We start from the raw sequence: 18,211 nt of genomic DNA on the forward strand, positions 1-18,211 counted from the left end.
CAACCGTTAACTTGGGACCAAATTGATAATTTTGCTATAGTCAAGGGACCATTTTGGTAATTAACTTTAGGGGTGGGAAATTCGATTTAGTTTTCTCGAATCGAACCGTACCGAACCAATTGGTTCGGTAATATACCGAACAACCGAACGGTATTGAATTCTTGTATACTGAACGGTTCGATAAAAAACTGATCCGAATTGTTCGGTAAACAATTGAACTGAATAGAATACCGTTTGATTTTTTTTTAAAAAAAATATAATAATAAATAAATAAATAAATAAAAAGTAAATCCAATTCCCTTGCTGCTTGCTCTGTCGTTCAGCTCATATTCTCACGGGTATCTCTCATAAATGTTTTATTTGATTTCTTTATGGTTTGTTATCAAAAGTTCTATATTATGTGTTATGGTGTTTACATAATCCATATCCAAAGTCTAATATATAACAAAATAGCAATCCAAAGTTCAAACGACGGTTCGGTTCGGTTTTTACCGAACAATTCAATTCGGTTTGAGTTTTTACCGAACCGTTCGGTATACAAGAATCTATTACCGTTCGGTTGTTCGGTATATTACCGAATCTAACTAGTTTGGTATGGTTCGGATCGAGAAAACTAAACCAAATTGCCCACCCTTAAAGTTATTTACCAAAATGGTCCATTGACTATAGCAAATTACCAATTTGGTCCTAAGTTAATGGTTGACTAACGGTCAAACAAACGGAGGACCAAATTAGTTAAGATTTTTAAAGTTGAGGGACTTAATTGGTCAAAAAAATAGTCAATGACCAAATTGGCAATTTCGCTATAGTCAAGGGACCATTTCGGTAATTAACTCTTAAGGATAAATTAGGAAATCTTAAGGAAAAATTAAAATCTGATCAATCTGAGCCATTCATTTGATTAAAAAATTTGACCGCCATTTTTTCTATTAATTATAGGCCTAACTCTCTTGGGCTCTTATTAGTATAGTAGATTTAATACACACACACACACACACACACACACACACACACACATATATATATATATATATATATATATATATATATATATATATATAACATTTTTTTATATTAATAATGAGACGTGTAATTTATAATGTGCTCTCTATTCAAATTATTTTATCAAATTAATTATGTTTCAAATTAAATATTTTGTTATGAATATTTTTATAAAATTTTGATGTATTTTATTTTTCACCCATATCCAACAATTTTTATACCTATATTATTTCTTGGGTAATTTTTTTTAAAATTATCTATTTTGTTTTCATGTTTCCCATGCACTCGAAACAATTTATGAACCTGTCCCTGGTTGTGTGCAGCAAGGAATTCGGCCGTTTGGAAGCATTTGTGTGCCTTTGCCAAGGCGGGTGGTAGATGCGGCAGCCTCCTCGCTGCATGCATGGCGTCAATTACACCCATCAACTACGCCGTCATCCTCTACCAGCTCTACACCAGTTCTGCCACCTTCGAACCGGCCATGTTGCCTCCTCGACGCCAGCTATCACCATGTTATGGGGAAGGCAACGTTTGGAGCAGTTGTCCTCTCGGCCTCATCGGAGTTTGTTGCAGCTTGTGCCTAGGGCCGGCCCTGGGGCAAGGGCAGGCTGGGCCCTTGCTCAGGGCCCATGCTTGGGGGAGGGCCCATCCTATCTCTTATATATAGTATATATGTATTGAGTATAAGTAATTTATATACTTATGTTTTATAATATGGTGAATTAGCTTGGTTGGTAAGATACTTGAATTTTAACCTTATTTAATCAAAGGCCGGTGATCCAATCTTTCCCTTCACAATTTAGAATTCCTCAAGTTTACTTCTTTGCTTATATTCTAATGTATATATTAAAAATTTATTTTTATTTTCTAATGTATATATTAAAAATTTATTTTTATTGATTAGAAAAGATAATTCATTCAATTCAAACTGAAACCAATTACACGTGAGTATATCTAGTCTCACCACTAAACACTCCTGACTAATAGACTAGAACTATAAGACTAATTCTAGAACCACACAAATACTAACTATGTTACATGTAATTAAATAATAATAATAATAGTAACACTAATACACCCCCTCAAGCACAAGATTGATGATCCACAATGTTGAGCTTGTCTCGTAGAGCTGTAAACCGGGGTCCAGGAAGTGGTTTGGTGAGAATATCGGCTAGCTGATCCTTGGTGGAGACAAAGTTGACCACGAAATCGCCGGAGGCTACCTTGTCACGAACAAAGTGGTAATCTATCTCAACGTGCTTCGTCCGAGCGTGGAACACAGGATTAGCACACAAGTATGTAGCACCAAGATTATCACACCATAAGTGGGAGGGGTGCCCAGTGTGTAACCCAAGTTCCTGTAACAGAGATACCATCCAGGTGACTTCAGCAGCAACGTCAGCTAGGTCTTTATACTCCGCCTCAGTGGAAGAGCGAGCTACGGTGCGCTGTTTCCGGGAGAGCCAGGAAACAAGATTACTTTCGAGAAAGACGGCATAGCCACTGGTGCTTTTCCTGTCGACCGGACACCCAGCCCAGTCAGAGTCGGAGTAGGCGTGGATGTCACTGGAAGCGGAAGGAGAGAATCGGAACCCGTAATGAAGAGTGCCTTTGATATATCGTAAGACACGTTTCACCATTGCCCAGTGGTCGTCAGTAGGAGAGTGCATGAACTGACATAGGCGGTTGACAACATATGCGAGATCCGGTCGAGTGATAGTCAAGTACTGCAGGGCGCCAACAATCCGCCGATACTGAGTAGGGTTTTCAAAAGGCTGCTCGGATGGTGTGACGACTTGAGTAATAGATGCCGGGGTAGTAAGTGGTTTGCAATCCGTCATCCCAGAACGATGAAGTAAATCCACCATGTACCTATGCTGTGACAAAATCATCCCACCACTAGTCGAGACTGTCTCGATGCCCAAGAAGAACCCAGGAGTGCCAAGATCCCTAATCTTGAATGCCGATGCAAGACGCCGTAGTAAGGACTCAACTAAAGCGGCGTCACTTCCCATCATGATGATGTCATCCATATAGACGAGTAAAAAGACTTTAGAAGCACCCGCCGAGTGGTAGAATAATGAGACATCAGTCTTGGATGACGCAAAACCTGCAGTTAACAAAAAATCGTGTAGTCTCTTGAACCAGGCTCTTGGGGCTTGTTTGAGCCCATATAGAGACCGCTACAAGAGACAGACGTGATCGGGATGTGTTGGATCTTCATATCCGGGAGGTTGTTTCATGTATACCGTCTCGGCTAAATGGCCATTCAGGAAGGCGTTGTGGACGTCCAGCTGACGCAGAGTCCAACTTTTCGAGACAGCTAACGAAAACAAGATGCGGACAGTCGTGGGTTTGACAACCGGACTGAACGTATCAAAGAAGTCCTCCCCTGCGACTTGATTGAAGCCTTTGGCTACTAACCGAGCTTTATAGCGTTCAATCGAGCCATCGGCAGTCCGTTTCGTACGGAAGACCCATTTGCACCCAATGATGTTCATGGTTGGGTTTGGGGGAACTAATTGCCAAGTGTTATTGTGGAGAAGAGCATTGAACTCTTGATCCATTGCGTCACGCCACTGTGGATGACCTACAGCTTGGGAGTAGCATGTTGGATCAGTTGTTGCAGTTAGAGCATGAAACTCTTCATTATTACCCCGAGTCATACGTCGAAGGCGCATAGCCAGAGGTTGGACAGTGGTCCGTTTCCGGCCCCGTCGTGGTGCACTTGGCTCAATAGCTAACAAAGGTGCTTCTTAGGCCAGTGGTACCGGTTCAGGGTCCGGAGTTGGCATAAGTTGACAAGATTGCACCAGTGATACGGGTGCGGATGCCCAAGGTAGAGACGCAGGTGTAGATTCCTGAGCCTGCACAGAACCTGTTGCAAAGGGAAACACATTCTCGTCAAACCGCACATGGCGACAGATATAGGTTTTCCCACTAATTGGATCCATGCATCTATATCCCCTATAGGACGGTGGGTAACCTAAGAAGACACACGGAGTGGAACGACACTCCATCTTGTGCCGATTATACGGCCGTAGATGAGGGTAACATTGGCACCCGAAGACACGAAGAAATTGGTAAGGGGGTGATTTTTTGTAGAGGCGATAGTATGGACTTTCAAACTTTAAGACTGAGGTGGGAAGGTAGTTAATTAAACAGATGGCAGTCTCAAAAGTGTAGTCCCAATATTCTTGCGGGACAGAGCTTTGAGCAAGAAGAGCTAACCCCGTTTCGACAATGTGTCTGTTACGGCGTTCAACTTTTCCGTTTTGTTCATGCGTATATGCGCAAGACTGCCGATGTTCAATTCCCAAGGATTCAAAGGTTGTGTACAGTGTAATTTTCTATATTCACCCCCTAAATCTGATTGGATTGACTTGATAGAGCGCGAGAACTGCCGCTCTACCAACAAACGAAACGAGTCAAAACTTTTATAGATATCTGATTTTACCCGTAATGGATAAAACCAGGTAAACCGTGTGAAGTCATCAACAAACAATAAAAAATAGCGATAGCCACTATTTGACACTACAGGAGCTCGGCCCCAGATATCAGTAAATAATAGATCTAATACATTTTGACTATTATTTTGAATGCTATCTAACTTGAAACGGGAAGACTTGCCGAGATGGCAAGCCGTGCACGACCCCAACTCTTTGGAATTATTGGCTTGAACGGGACAACTTTGTAGAATTTTGTTTTGGACCACACTATGCGGGTGACCAAGCCTACGATGCCACACGGCCGGCGTAGCACGGGAACTCACAAACGCAAAGTGGGAACGAGATACGGGCAATTTATATAGACCGCCCGCGGTTGGACCTTTAAGCAGCGTGACCCTGGTTTTGGAATCCTTCACAAAAAAACAATTTCTATGAAATTCAAAATATACATGATTGTCATTTGCAAATTTTTGGACAGAAAGTAACGGGACTGTTAAATTAGGGACGTGCAACACATTTGACATGATTAGGTGTTTTGACTCAGATGGAATAGACGCATGACCAATCTGCGAGATTGCCAAACCTGTACCATTTCCAACCCGGAGCGTGTCCGGGCCAACATATTCCTCCGCGTGACTCAGCATGCCGGCGTCCGGCGTGGCGTGAGCGGTGGCTCCGGTGTCCGGGTACCACGACTCCGCCGGGGTGGTGATGTTGCCAGCCGGATCACCCGAGACCGCCACATTGGCCTGCGCCGGTGGTGGTGCGGAATACCGCTTGTAGCAGTAGAGGGCCGTGTGGCCGTGAGAACGACATATTTGGCATCGGGGGCCTCCTCTACCACCGCGACCGTTTCTGCTGGAGTGACTGCCACGGCCACCTCTCCCTGATCTGCCGGAATTGTTGCTGCCACGACCACCATCCGCATGCGAACCTGCTGCACGTCCTCGGCCTACATACATCGCCGAACGAGAGCCGCCATCTGCAGGAGCGAAGTCGTCCGCCAAAAAGAAATCCGCCGCCTGCAGATGATCCGCCATTTGCGGTAAGGTGAGCGACGCGGCGTAGCTTCTATATTCCGGACGGAGACCTCTCAGGACATACAAATTCTGCTCGCCGAGTGACAGTGGTTGGCCGGCCTGCGCAAGAGCCTCAACAAGAAGCTCCGCACGCCCAAGAAATTCTGTCGGGGAAGAACTGCCTTGCCACATGGTCTGGAATTGATTGAGAAGGCCGAGACACCTGGCTTGGCTGTTCGAACCAAGGGCCGAGCAGATGGAGCGCCACACCTCCGCGGAAGTATTCCGGCCTACAGCGAGATGGAGAACCTCATCAGACATCGCCGAGATGAGGAGGGAAAAGATCGATTGATCCTGTTGAGTCCATACTTTGTGCGCCGGATTGGGAACCGGATCGGCGGAGGAGGCGTCGGAGCCCGACTCGCCGGACGGTGTGGCAGCAATGGTCGGCGGCGGGCACGGGGTGGAACCGTCTACGTACCCGAGGAGATCTTGGCCGCGAAGGAACGGGAGAAGCTGTGTTCTCCAGAAGAGAAAATTTCTACTCGTTAACTTCATCGAGATGAAGTGGTGTGCGCCGTTGAGGGGGTTGTTGCCGGAGGAGGGAGGTGCATCGCCGGCGGAGGATGGCCTGTCGGAGGAGCGAGACGACATCGTTGCCGGAAAACAAATCGGTACGGGAAAAAGGGGTTTGTTTGCGATAAGGAAGCGATTAGTAGGATCGTTTAGGCTGATACCAGATTAGAAAAGATAATTCATTCAATTCAAACTGAAACCAATTACACGTGAGTATATCTAGTCTCACCACTAAACACTCCTGACTAATAGACTAGAACCATAAGACTAATTCTAGAACCACACAAATACTAACTATGTTACATGTAATTAAATAATAATAATAATAGTAACACTAATATTATTAATTTTTTTATGTTTAATACGGAGTAGTATTTTTAATGTAATTTTTAAATATATAAATTTTCATATATATATATATATATATATATATATATATATATATATATATATATATATATATATTTATTTATTTATTTATTTTTATTTATACTAAACAATGAAAATTTTTTATATTAAACATATAAATTTTTATATTAAATTTTTAATGCAGTTTTTAAATTTATAAAATTTTTATATACTTATACTAAACCTATTATGAAAATTTGAGTTAAAAAAATTTTAATCAACTCATGTTAACTAAACAAGACACGTAAAAATAGGACGAAAGGGGTTATTTGATATATTTTGAGATTGAATTATAAAAAAAATTAAAAGATAATTTGCTCCGTACCTTTTTATGAATATGTAATCAATGTAATATAGAACCTTCTATCATGTGTCATTGTATTCAAATTATTCTAAAAAAGTTTGAAATTTATCTATTTAAAAGAAAAAGTATTTATAAAAATCATATAAATAATATAGAAGATGTGTGATTTATAATATGCTTTATGTTCAGACTATTTTATCTAGATAATTATTTTTCATATCTTTTTGCGTTTTTTTATTGCATTTTGAAATGTTTTAATTTCTTGCTTCTAGTCAAAAAAGATTTTTAGCTTCACATATGTTTGTAATTATTATTTTATAAATTTTTAATAATAATTAATTTATTATTTATTATGATAACAATATTATTATTTATAAGTTTACTCAATTTTAGAATATTTATTCATTTTTATAAATTATAATAATATTTATTTTATGAAGGCACTTATACGATTATTTATTATTTTGCATTAAGGAAAGCACCTAGAATTTTTTTCATGATTATTGTTGTGTATGTAAAATTGTTAAAAATTTGTTAATCTTATTTAAAGTTATTGATATTAATAATTTTTTCCTTATTTAATTTAAATTTTAGGCATGAAATATATATTAACCGGGGCCATTTTTTTATCCTGCCCCGGGCCTATAAAATGATAGGACCGACCCTGCTTGTGCCGACCCTTTACCTCCTTGTTCCTCACCTCTCATAGCGGAGGCCATGTCATGTAAGTAGGTAATGCCTTGGTTAAAGGATTGTGGTACCCCATCAGTAGATTTTCACACTGATTGTTTGGAGCTTCGGAAAAATATTCTTACTTCACACGTCTCGGTTCGTTCGTCTGTTGGTTTGATAGTTGATATTTGCAGAGATATCTTGCGTAGCTCTACAGATTGGTCTATTTTTTTTATTCCTAGATCCTCTAATGTTTTAGCTCATACTTTAGTTATTTCAGCCTTGAGGACTCTGTCACTGACATTATTTCTGGCTTATTTTAATTCAAGCTTTGCTTTGCTTTCAAAAAAAAAAAAAAAAAAAAAAAACTAAAGAGAGTATATAAAAATGTCTTAATTACAATTATATATTCCCTAAATGAGATGAACTATCCATAACAAACATACATTACCTTTAATTTTAATGATAAAATAAAATATACTTACAACTAATAAAACTAATTTATATAAAATTTTTGAATATATATTAAATTATTTGATTTGATATACTCATTGTGTTTTCAAAAAAAAAAAAAAACTCATTGCATGCAGCTCCTTTCCCTTTTCCCTTCGCGTACAGTGTACACGGAAGCTTCGCCCCCCCTTTTCCCTTACCCTTCGCAGGTTGGTGGAAAATGACGGCGAACATTAGAAGCATCGCCCAAACCGGCCGGCGGAGCTTGCAGATTCCATGGCAGAAAATGGGCATAGGAATGTTCCAGTCGGTCGTAGCCATGGCGATAGCCGGAGAAGAAGAGGCTCCGGTCCAGATCACCGGCGGGCAGCCTCGTACTACAGAACCAGAAACCGTCGCCATGAGCATATTCTGGCTGCTCCCGGCAGTAAATGTGTCGGAAACTAGCTAGCCCAGCAGAATGTACTACTACTGGAGCGGCCAGAATATGCTCATGGCAACGGTTTCTGGTTCCGGAGTACGAGGCTGCCGGCCCCTCGATCTGGAGCCTCTTTTCTCCATGGATGCGGCTATCGCCATGGCTACGACGACAGGAACATTTCTTTGCCATTCTCTTCGGTGACGCCGATCGTGCTTGTCCTATAGCGGCATCCGCAGCATTATATATGGAGATTGTGATTGCACTCTGAAGCGCTGTCAGAGAGAAATGGAAGTGAAAGGGAGAAGAAGAAGACTTTATTCTATCTGTTGCAAAAATATACAGATAGAGCTTTTTATATATACTGAAAGAAGATGGCCGGAAGCAGATCTGTCCTTCCAGCAAAATAAAAACAACTACCTTAATATATGAAGTTAAAGAATTGTATAGGTTAATTGCAAATAATTAATGATAATTTTGAATTTTTGTATATTTAAAAAAAAACATTTTACTCCATCCAAACTTTGGGTCTTATATAAAGTTTCTAAACACAAAGAATCAATAACGCCTCCACTAAGGAGTCAAACTTACAACCTTCCAAATGGAAGTCTAACCCGAGTACCATTACACCACATAGTCTTTGGTTGAAGTCATGAATTCAAATCATTGCATATGCAGACATATTTTTTTTTAACTTCATTAAAAAAATAAAAAACCAAGCAAGGGACGACTCCACCCAACGTTGGGCTTATGGCGGGTACGCATCTCGCCCGCCGTTAGGGTCGGGTTGGGCTGGAAGCTAGGTAAGGCTATCCTCACTCATGTAATTTTTTTTTTTACTTTCAAATGTCATATCATAAAATTTGCAATTATTTACTATTCACTTCCCATCCATGCAATTCTCTTTTTTTTCTCTCAAAAATAACTTCACTATCACATGAACTTATAAAAAATTATTTCTTTTATTATTAATAAAATTAAAGACACATGTTACTCTTTTCTTCTTCTTCCTCTATTTTTCCTTTTTGAATCCATGTAGGATTTGCAATTTGGGCACTACCATGATGCGGATGGCCTAACTGCATTATAACAAATTGACAGTTACGTACTTTTAGAAGAGTCAAGAGGTGGTGATGAGCTGGAATTAGCTGAGCCTGAACTGGAGCACGAGCTATCCTCTAACACCACAAACAAACCATACATGCAAATGGGAAGATTGCATCCGTCAGATAAGAAAGTGGTAATGATTTTTACATATTTGCATTGCTCATCACTATTACGACTCTATATATTTGAGATAGATTATAACTCTATATTTTAGGGTCGGACTTTGGGCTGTGTAAACTGTGGCAATTTATATCCTACACCACAGCGCGCGTTGCACTATGTGCCCAGATGCAAAACGATGTCGTTTTAATTTTTTTTTTTTTTTGAAATTTCCCGCCCCAGTGAATGGCAGTAGTTTTTTCTTTAAAAAAAAATCCGCTGTTCAATAATGTACATAATGTTATACTATAATACACATAATGTTATACATGAATGTACATAATTATATAACAAAATATACATACTCTTTTTAAAAGATAATACACATAATCTAACATAATACATAATAAACATAAACTTTTAACATAATACACATCAACTCTTAACATAATACACACAAATTTTTTGATTCGGATGTACATAATTGTATAAAAAGAATGTACATAATTGTATAAAAAATACACATAACTGTATGAACCAATACACATAACGTTGTGAACAAATACACATAACGTTGTGAACAAATACACATAATCTCAGCAACTTCCTACCGCGCCTCCCAACACTACCCAAAACGACGTCGTTTTGGGAGGCGCGCGGCGCACAGTGCTATGTGCGCCGTGGTGTAGGATATAACGATTGGCAAACTGTGCAACAACATAGGGCCTTAAATTTTAGAGGGCTCAATATTTAATTTTTACCTAGCTAGTTGAGACATTAAAACAAAATAAAATTACAATTAATCTTAAAAGACTCCATAAAGGAATGGTAAAAAAAAAAAAAAAAAAAAAAAATATATATATATATATATATATATATATATATATATATATATATATATATATATATATATATATATATATATATATATATATATATATATATATATATATATATATTTTATAGTGTTTCATTTTGGAGGTCATAGGTTTGTATATATTCTCATACTCAACGGACCCGGTCGAGACCGTCTCTGATGGTGTTTTTTCATCGGTCACCTCGACCTTGAGTTCCTTATCCACCGTCCACCACTTTATCAGTGTCAAACTAATTTATAAGAACTTCCTATTTTGGAGAGCTCATGTCGTTCCCTTTCTTCGCTGACATGATTTGATGGGTTCTGTTGATGGTACAAACCCATGTCCGCCAACCATGCTTCCCTCCGGCGACGGTGGTGCGTCGACACAACCGAACCCTGCCCATGCTACGTGGGTACGTCAAGATCAGGCCCTTCTTTGCATGCTCATGTCGTCGTTGTCGGACGAAGTCATGGCCTTGGCTTCACACCAGTCGTGCGGTGTGGAACGCCGTCGTCAACTCTCTCGCCTCACCCTCTCAAGCTTGCTCCTTAAATCTTCTTGGACAGCTCTAGTCGCTTCATCAAGGTGACGCCTCCATCGCAGACTACATCTAAAGGGCGCAAGTTTTGGTCGAGGACCTTGCCCTCGCTAGGCGGCCAATCTATCTCGAAGAACAGAACTTGTATGTGTTAAGAGGTTTGAGGTCTGAGTTTAGGGGTTTGACGTCTTCGCTTAACGTCTGGGGGCAACCAGTAACCCTTCATGAACTAGTATACCCTCTGGGCACAGAAGAATTCGTCGCTAGTAGTGGTCGGGGCGGTCCGGCGGCGTTTACAGCGCTGAGAGGCGGACAACAGCGAAGCAAAGGGAATCAGTCCCATGGTGGCGGCAGTCACGGCTCCGGGCAGAATAATGGGCAGTCCAGCCAGTCGCGTGGTGGCGGCGGCCGAAATCGTGGTTGCGGTGGTAGGAACGGGAACTGGCAGCCCAAGTGCCAAATATGTGGGATTATAGGTCATACTACGGTGAGTTGCTACAATCGGTATGCTAAAGATCCTCAAGCTAATATGATTTATCAAGGTTCTCCTTCAGATTCTACCCAGGACTCCCATACATGGTTCCCAGACACGGGTGCAACCAATCATGCGACCCCAAACATAGCAGTTCTTTCTATCTCAGAGGAGTACAATGGTAATGACACACTACGTGTAAGTGACGGTGCGGGCTTATTACCTATTAGTCGTGTTGGTCATGCTTCTTTTCATACCCCTTCTAGGTCGTTTCAATTGTCTAATATTCTTCATGTTCCCACGTTGTATACTTCTTTATTGTATGTTCAAAAATTTGCATCAAATAATAAAATATTCTTTGGGTTTTACCTATCTTTTTTGTTGTGAAGGATATCAACACCAAGGAGATTCTTCTTCGGGGCAATAGTTCTGGGGGTTATACACTCTACTACCCTGACCTAAGAATAACAATTATCCTTATGACCAAACAAGGACCAGCTTACTTACTTCTCGAGCGATAGTTCCACGATCCCGACCAGCTACTTCTTGTCGTCGCTTTCCGCTTTTCTTTCAGCTCGTGCGTCCGCGTCAATCTGGCATGATCGTTTGCGCCATCCACACCATCGTGTCCTTAGTCGTATTCTTCAGTCTTGTTCGAATAGTAGGTCTAGCAATACTATTCATTGTAATTTGAGTCTGTGTAATGCATGTCTATGGTTACAAAAATCGTGCCTAGGCGCCCGACCGCCGCGGCGAAGAAGGCTGGAATCGGCCTCCTCCGCGGCCGGCCGGCTAGGCGGCTGCCTATACCGCCTAGCCGGCTGAACCGGCGCTTTAATTTTAATTTTAATTTTTTTTTTTTGCGTTTTAAATTGCGAAAAGTTCGGGAAGGCATAACTTTTGACTCGGTTGTCCGTTTTGGACAATTTTTTTTTTCAAATCGCATATTTTTTTGAGATCTATGGAAACCACTTAATCGGTGCCTAGGCGCCCTAGGCGCTAGACGCCCCCTTGGCGCCTAGGGGGCGCCTAACGTTTTTTGTAACATTGTGCATGTCAATTGAGAAAACCTACACGCTTCCCTTTGCCACGTGTTGAATCCTCTTGTTCAAACATTCTTGACTTAATATACACTGATATTTGGGGTCCTGCTCCTCTGTTGTCTGTTGATGGTTATCGATACTTTGTTATTTTCGTAGATGATTTTTCTCGCTTTACTTGGTATTATCCCATGAAGCAAAAATCTGATCTTTATGACATTTTTGATAAATTTCGTGCTCTAGTTGAACGGTCTTTCACTCATAAAATTAGGTCTGCACAATATAATCTGATTTAGGAGCATAGTACAAAAAGTTGCATTCATCTTTCACTAAGTTAGGAATCTATCATAGACAATCATGTGTTTACACTCATGAACAGAATGGTCGTGTTGAGAGGAAATACAGACATATTGTAGAAACCGGTCTGACCCTCATGGCGCGTGCCTCTGTTCCATCTAGATTTTGGGATTTTGCGTATGAGATTGCGGTTTATTTAATTAACAGAATGCCATCTCTTGATTTGAATAACTGCAGTCCCCATTCCATGCTGCATAAATCCCCTCACTCATATTCATTTCTTCGTGTCTTTGATTGTCTGTGTTATCCTCATTTAAGACCCTACAATCGTCACAAAATGTTTTACAGATCCTTTCCTGTGTCTTCCTAGGGTATCCTGAGTCGTTTCGGGGGTATAGGTGTATGGACTTACAAACTAATAAGGTGTTTGTGTGCAGGCATGTCAGATTTGATGAAGCAATTTTCCCCTTTGCTACTAAAAATGCTTGTAACACCCTAATTTTTAAAACATTTAAAGATTATGAAATCAAGGTAAATCTATTATTAATCATCCAACAGAGTATAAACTAATCATAAGAGTCGAGGTGCTATGCCACACCTAGGTTTGAAAACCTAGATGCACAGGCTACAACTAACTAATCCAAGCATAATCCATAATTAATATTCAAATACGATTCCAGGCACACAGGCCATAGCAACTATGACAAGAACTAACTAATGCTAAATCTGCGGGTCCGTCTAGCGCACTCCCTTTCGACCCATCCCTCTCTCTCTCTCTCTCTCACTCGAAAATCCCTCCCAAGAACCTAACTAGATAATTTCCCATCACCAAGCTTAGGAAAGATCGATTGGAAAAGGGGCCTTGAAGAAGGATCTTATGAGTTGTGAGAAGTTTAATTAAGCTAAAAGGTAACCCATGTCTTACAAAACCTATTTTCCTTGCTATGTTATGATTTTTTGGAATCCTTGAATGATGGAATGTGTTATCTTGTAATTATGCCTTGATAGAGCTTGTATTTAGGGTTTATATTGTCATCGCTTGATATTCTTGATGTTCTTGATGTTTTTGGGCGACTATATCCTTATTCTTGTGTTATGCATGTTTAGAGTTTGTGTCTAGGTTGTTCGTTGAGTTATTCTGTGTTTTCAAGTCCCGATAATTGTTGATGTGAGTTTGGGTGTGTTTGGACTTGATTTTGGACAAAATTGGTGAATTCCCGAGGTGGGCAAATTGCCAAGAAGTATTGTTCCAGCGGGTAGTCGGTGGGGGGGACGAATCCCCACCCGACAACCCGCCAGACGGCGTGAACAGTTCCAGCAGGCGGCTGGCGGGTGGATGACGACCCGTCGGACCACCTGTTGGAACATAGTGGTCCGCCGGCGAGTGGTTGTCCAGCCGCTGGTACGGGCGGCGCGGTGTTCAGTTGGCCTCCGTTTGGTCGATCCCCGTGACCCGAAGTGTCTTCCTTGATGTTTGTAAGTCTAGAATGATATCCTAAATACCGTAATAGGATTTGTGAGTCTTGAATTATGCATGTGGTCTAAACTCGTATCGTGTTGGTTCAAAGTATGGTCTGTAATGTCCCCCATGAGTCTTGTGGTTATGTTGATGTCACCTAAGGTTAAGTCTATGATGTTACCCTTGAGCCGTGTGTTTATATTGATTTCACTTGTCGTTGAGAGTCTGTATGTATGTTGTACCCTCCCCTGATTATCCTTTGGTGAAGTCGTGGTTGAGTCTTGAATGTTGTGTTGATGTCCATGTGTACGTGATAAAAGATATGAGATTGGCGGTATACTGCACTGCGTGTGCTTATGGTATTGTGCTGCGGTGCATTTATCTTATGTTATGGTGCTGCGGTACCTATGGCACTGCATGTGCTTAGATTATTGTGTTGCGGTTAGACATGACCACGGTTCCGGTTTCAGTTCAGAACCGCCGATTCCGGTTCCGTAGATGGCAAAACCGGAACCGTATATTCCGGTTCTGGTTTCGGTTGGAACCGCCGGTTCTAACCTTTTTTTTTTGTAAGTGGAAATGTGGAATAAATTGTAAATTTTTAACTAGTGTGAGGCCGTGAGTTGAGTAAAATTTTGTTTTGTTTTGTTTTGTTTTTTTTTTTGTTTTGTTTTTTTTTTTGTTTTGTTTTTTTTTTTTAAATGACAACTGACAAGTAGTAGTAGTTTTGTAGTTGTAAGTTGTAAGTTTAAGTGGAATAAATTGTTTAACTTTGCTATCTTTTAATACAAAGACCTTGTAAGAATGGTGATCAGTGAGCTTTGAAATTGATCAAGACAATTCTTAGGCCACTAATGGTTAGGAGAACAAAGGACAATGAAAAACTTATTGTCCTTTGCATCATCGGAAAAGAAATCGTTAATGATGGTTGATTTTTCGATTTCTTGTTGTCGAAGCTTTGCCAATCCCTAATCTGATGTGCAAACTTGAACTTCAATTGATTGGGGTGTCATCCTTGAACGAGTATCATCCAACATGTTTCCACCTACACTAAATTCTTGCTCTACTGCCACAGTAGAAGCAGGAGTTCCAAAAATTTGTTTTGCGATAATAGATAAAATAGGAAATTTTTTTTCATAGTCTTTCCACCACTGCAAAACATTAAAATCATCATTATAATTATCCAAAAATACAAATTCAGTATTTAAATATACTTTTGTCTCGGATAATGCTGGAGATGATGATAAACTTTTCGTCCCACTGGTCCGACGATTTTTACCCACTCTAGATAGCAGGTTAAAGCCTCTACTTCGTTGAGTTGATTGCAAGATTGTGAACTACTCCGGGAAGATGTACTAATGTTCAACGAAGGACCATAAGCACGCAAATATTCTTCACACATACTATAAAACAAATTTGTTATTTCACTATGGACAATATTAATATTAACATATTGTGGGCTTGTAGGATCATTTAATTCTAAACATTCATAATAATTTTGTAAAATGTATTTAAACCTACTAATTTACAACGAGGATCAAAACACATTACAATTAAATAAATTATAGGAATATTTCTATAATAATCTAAAAATTTTGATTTCATGCATAAAATAGCACCACGCAATATAGGATCATCACGATATTCAAAGAGCTTGCCAACAATATTTACAGCATAGATTAAAAATAAATGTGTAGCCGGATAATACACGCCAGATAAAGCATTCGCAGCATCGTTAAATTCTTTTAATAATCCACAAACCTTAATGCATGCATCCCAATGTTGCGGAAATGAATTAATATCACTATTATTTGCAAAAAAAGAACATAACAACTCTTTGTAAGGAATAGTACTATTGAGCAAAAGAAACGTAGAATTCCAACGATTTGGTACATCTCGAGGAAATCTTTTTTTAGACACTTTTTTTGATATATAATATCTATTAAATTCATTTTGTGCTTTTGGATGTGTCCACAAATAAAGAATAGCATCTCTAATGGGTTTAATACTACTTTGAAGTGATTGTAAACCAGCTTGAACGCATAAATTTAAAACATGACAAACACATCTTTGATGGAAAAATTTACCTCAAAAATATGGAAGACATAACTCTCTAAGTTCAGGGATTGCAGCAGTATTATTAGAAGCATTATCGAAACAAATTGCAAAAATTTTGTTAGTAATTCTGTATTCATCAAAAATACCTTGCAACTTACTATAAATATTGTGTGCAGTGTGTAATTCATCAAAACAACGAAAATCAAGAATTCTTTTTTGTAGCACCCATTCATGATCTTCCCAATGACATGTAACACCTAAATATGAATATTCTCTCCAATTATCACTCCAAATATCAGCACAAATAGTCACCCGCCCAGAATGTGTTTCCAAAAGAGAAATCAATTTTATTTTTTCAGCTTTATATAATTTGTAAATATGACGAGCAACAGTTGTACGCGGTAAATCACACATTTGGGGATTTAATGCACCACGACAAAATTCTTTAAACCCCAACTTTTGACCAAAACTAGAAGGTAGACCATTTATTGCAACCATTTCAGCAAACTTGCTTCTAGTTTGCTCATCTGTGTAACGAAATAAAGCACTAGATTTAGTTGTGTACCCGCCAATTTGTTGTTGTGTTTGGGTATTTACCTCTTTGTCTGGATGTTTTGTGCTTATATGCTTCCGGTATGTCCCGTATCTACCGAATTTCGACCAATTGTACTTCTTATCACAATAATTACATTTTACTACAATTTTTCCATCAGGTTTTTCAATTTTCGTCATGTGTAATCTGAAAAGATCAGATTTTTGTTTGGTAGGAATCTCCGGATGGGAAGGTTGAACTTCTTCGCCTTCATTGTCCTGGCCTTGCGAAAATTCTGAAAAAAGTGGGATTGTTAGATTCAAAAGAAGAAAGAAAGGGATGAGTCTGAGAGCCAAAAGAGGGTCGTTGAGTCGGTTGGGGTTCATTTATAGCTACTTGAGGGTTTGGGTTTAAATCTTGGCAGTATGCTTGTTGTTGTAAAATTAGATGGTATTGATATTCGTTTGGAAATCCCTGAAATGAATGCCGTGGAGGTTCAAGAGAAGGAGATTCTCTTGAAAATCCATGAACCGGATGCCGTGGAGGATCAAAAGAAGGGGATTTTCCACGATTTTCATGACTCTCACTAGCTTGACCCTCCTGAGAAAAAGATGCTCTGCTTGAACTATCCATGGTAGAAGTAGAAATTTATAGATATAAAAAATGTAGAGATAAATAATGAAAGTTCAGTGAAAGAAAGAATTGAAAATTGTAGAAAATGTAGGCAAGTATTTAAATTTCGGAGAATGAGAATTCAGACTTTCAGAATATTGAGATTTGAGACTTTGAGAGAATGAGAGAGAGAGACATAGATTTTGGGTGAAAGAATACTTGTTGAACTCAGACATTTATAGACAAAAAAAATAGAAGAATGGGAGGTAAAATCCGAAGAAGTAAAGAGTGCATTCTAAAACTTCATAATTTTTTTAAAAATGACCATTTCCCAACAATCTCTTTTTTAAATTTTTTTTTTTGAAATATTCAACTTTAAACCGAAAATTTCAGAAAAAATGTATGCAAGACTCAGCTTTGAGTCTTGTCAACAGTTGACAAGACTCAAAGCTGAGTCTTGCACGTACTTTCTTCAGGCTGAGACAAAGTAAAATGAGTCAGTGAGACTCTTTAATTAGAGTGTCATTGACTCATTATTGCGCAAAGGCCAAGTGGGCAAGTGGCCACTTGGCCTTTGCACAATTTACGGGAGGACGGGACAGCTCACCTCACTGCCCAAAGGCCAAAGCTACAACATTTACTTTATTCATTTTTTTACTGTTTGGAACCGGAACCGGTGGTTCCAGTTCCAACATTTTAATAACCTTAACCGGAACCATATTGGTTCCGATTAGTTTCGGAACCGGAACCGTACGGACTGTTCTGGTTGCTACAGTCACGGTTCTGGCCGAACCGTGGTCACCTCTAGCTGCGGTACAATCAGGTTTACAGCATTG

Source organism: Ipomoea nil, unplaced genomic scaffold (assembly GCF_001879475.1).
Source record: "Ipomoea nil cultivar Tokyo-kokei standard unplaced genomic scaffold, Asagao_1.1 scaffold0191, whole genome shotgun sequence".
Classification (NCBI taxonomy): domain Eukaryota; kingdom Viridiplantae; phylum Streptophyta; class Magnoliopsida; order Solanales; family Convolvulaceae; genus Ipomoea; species Ipomoea nil.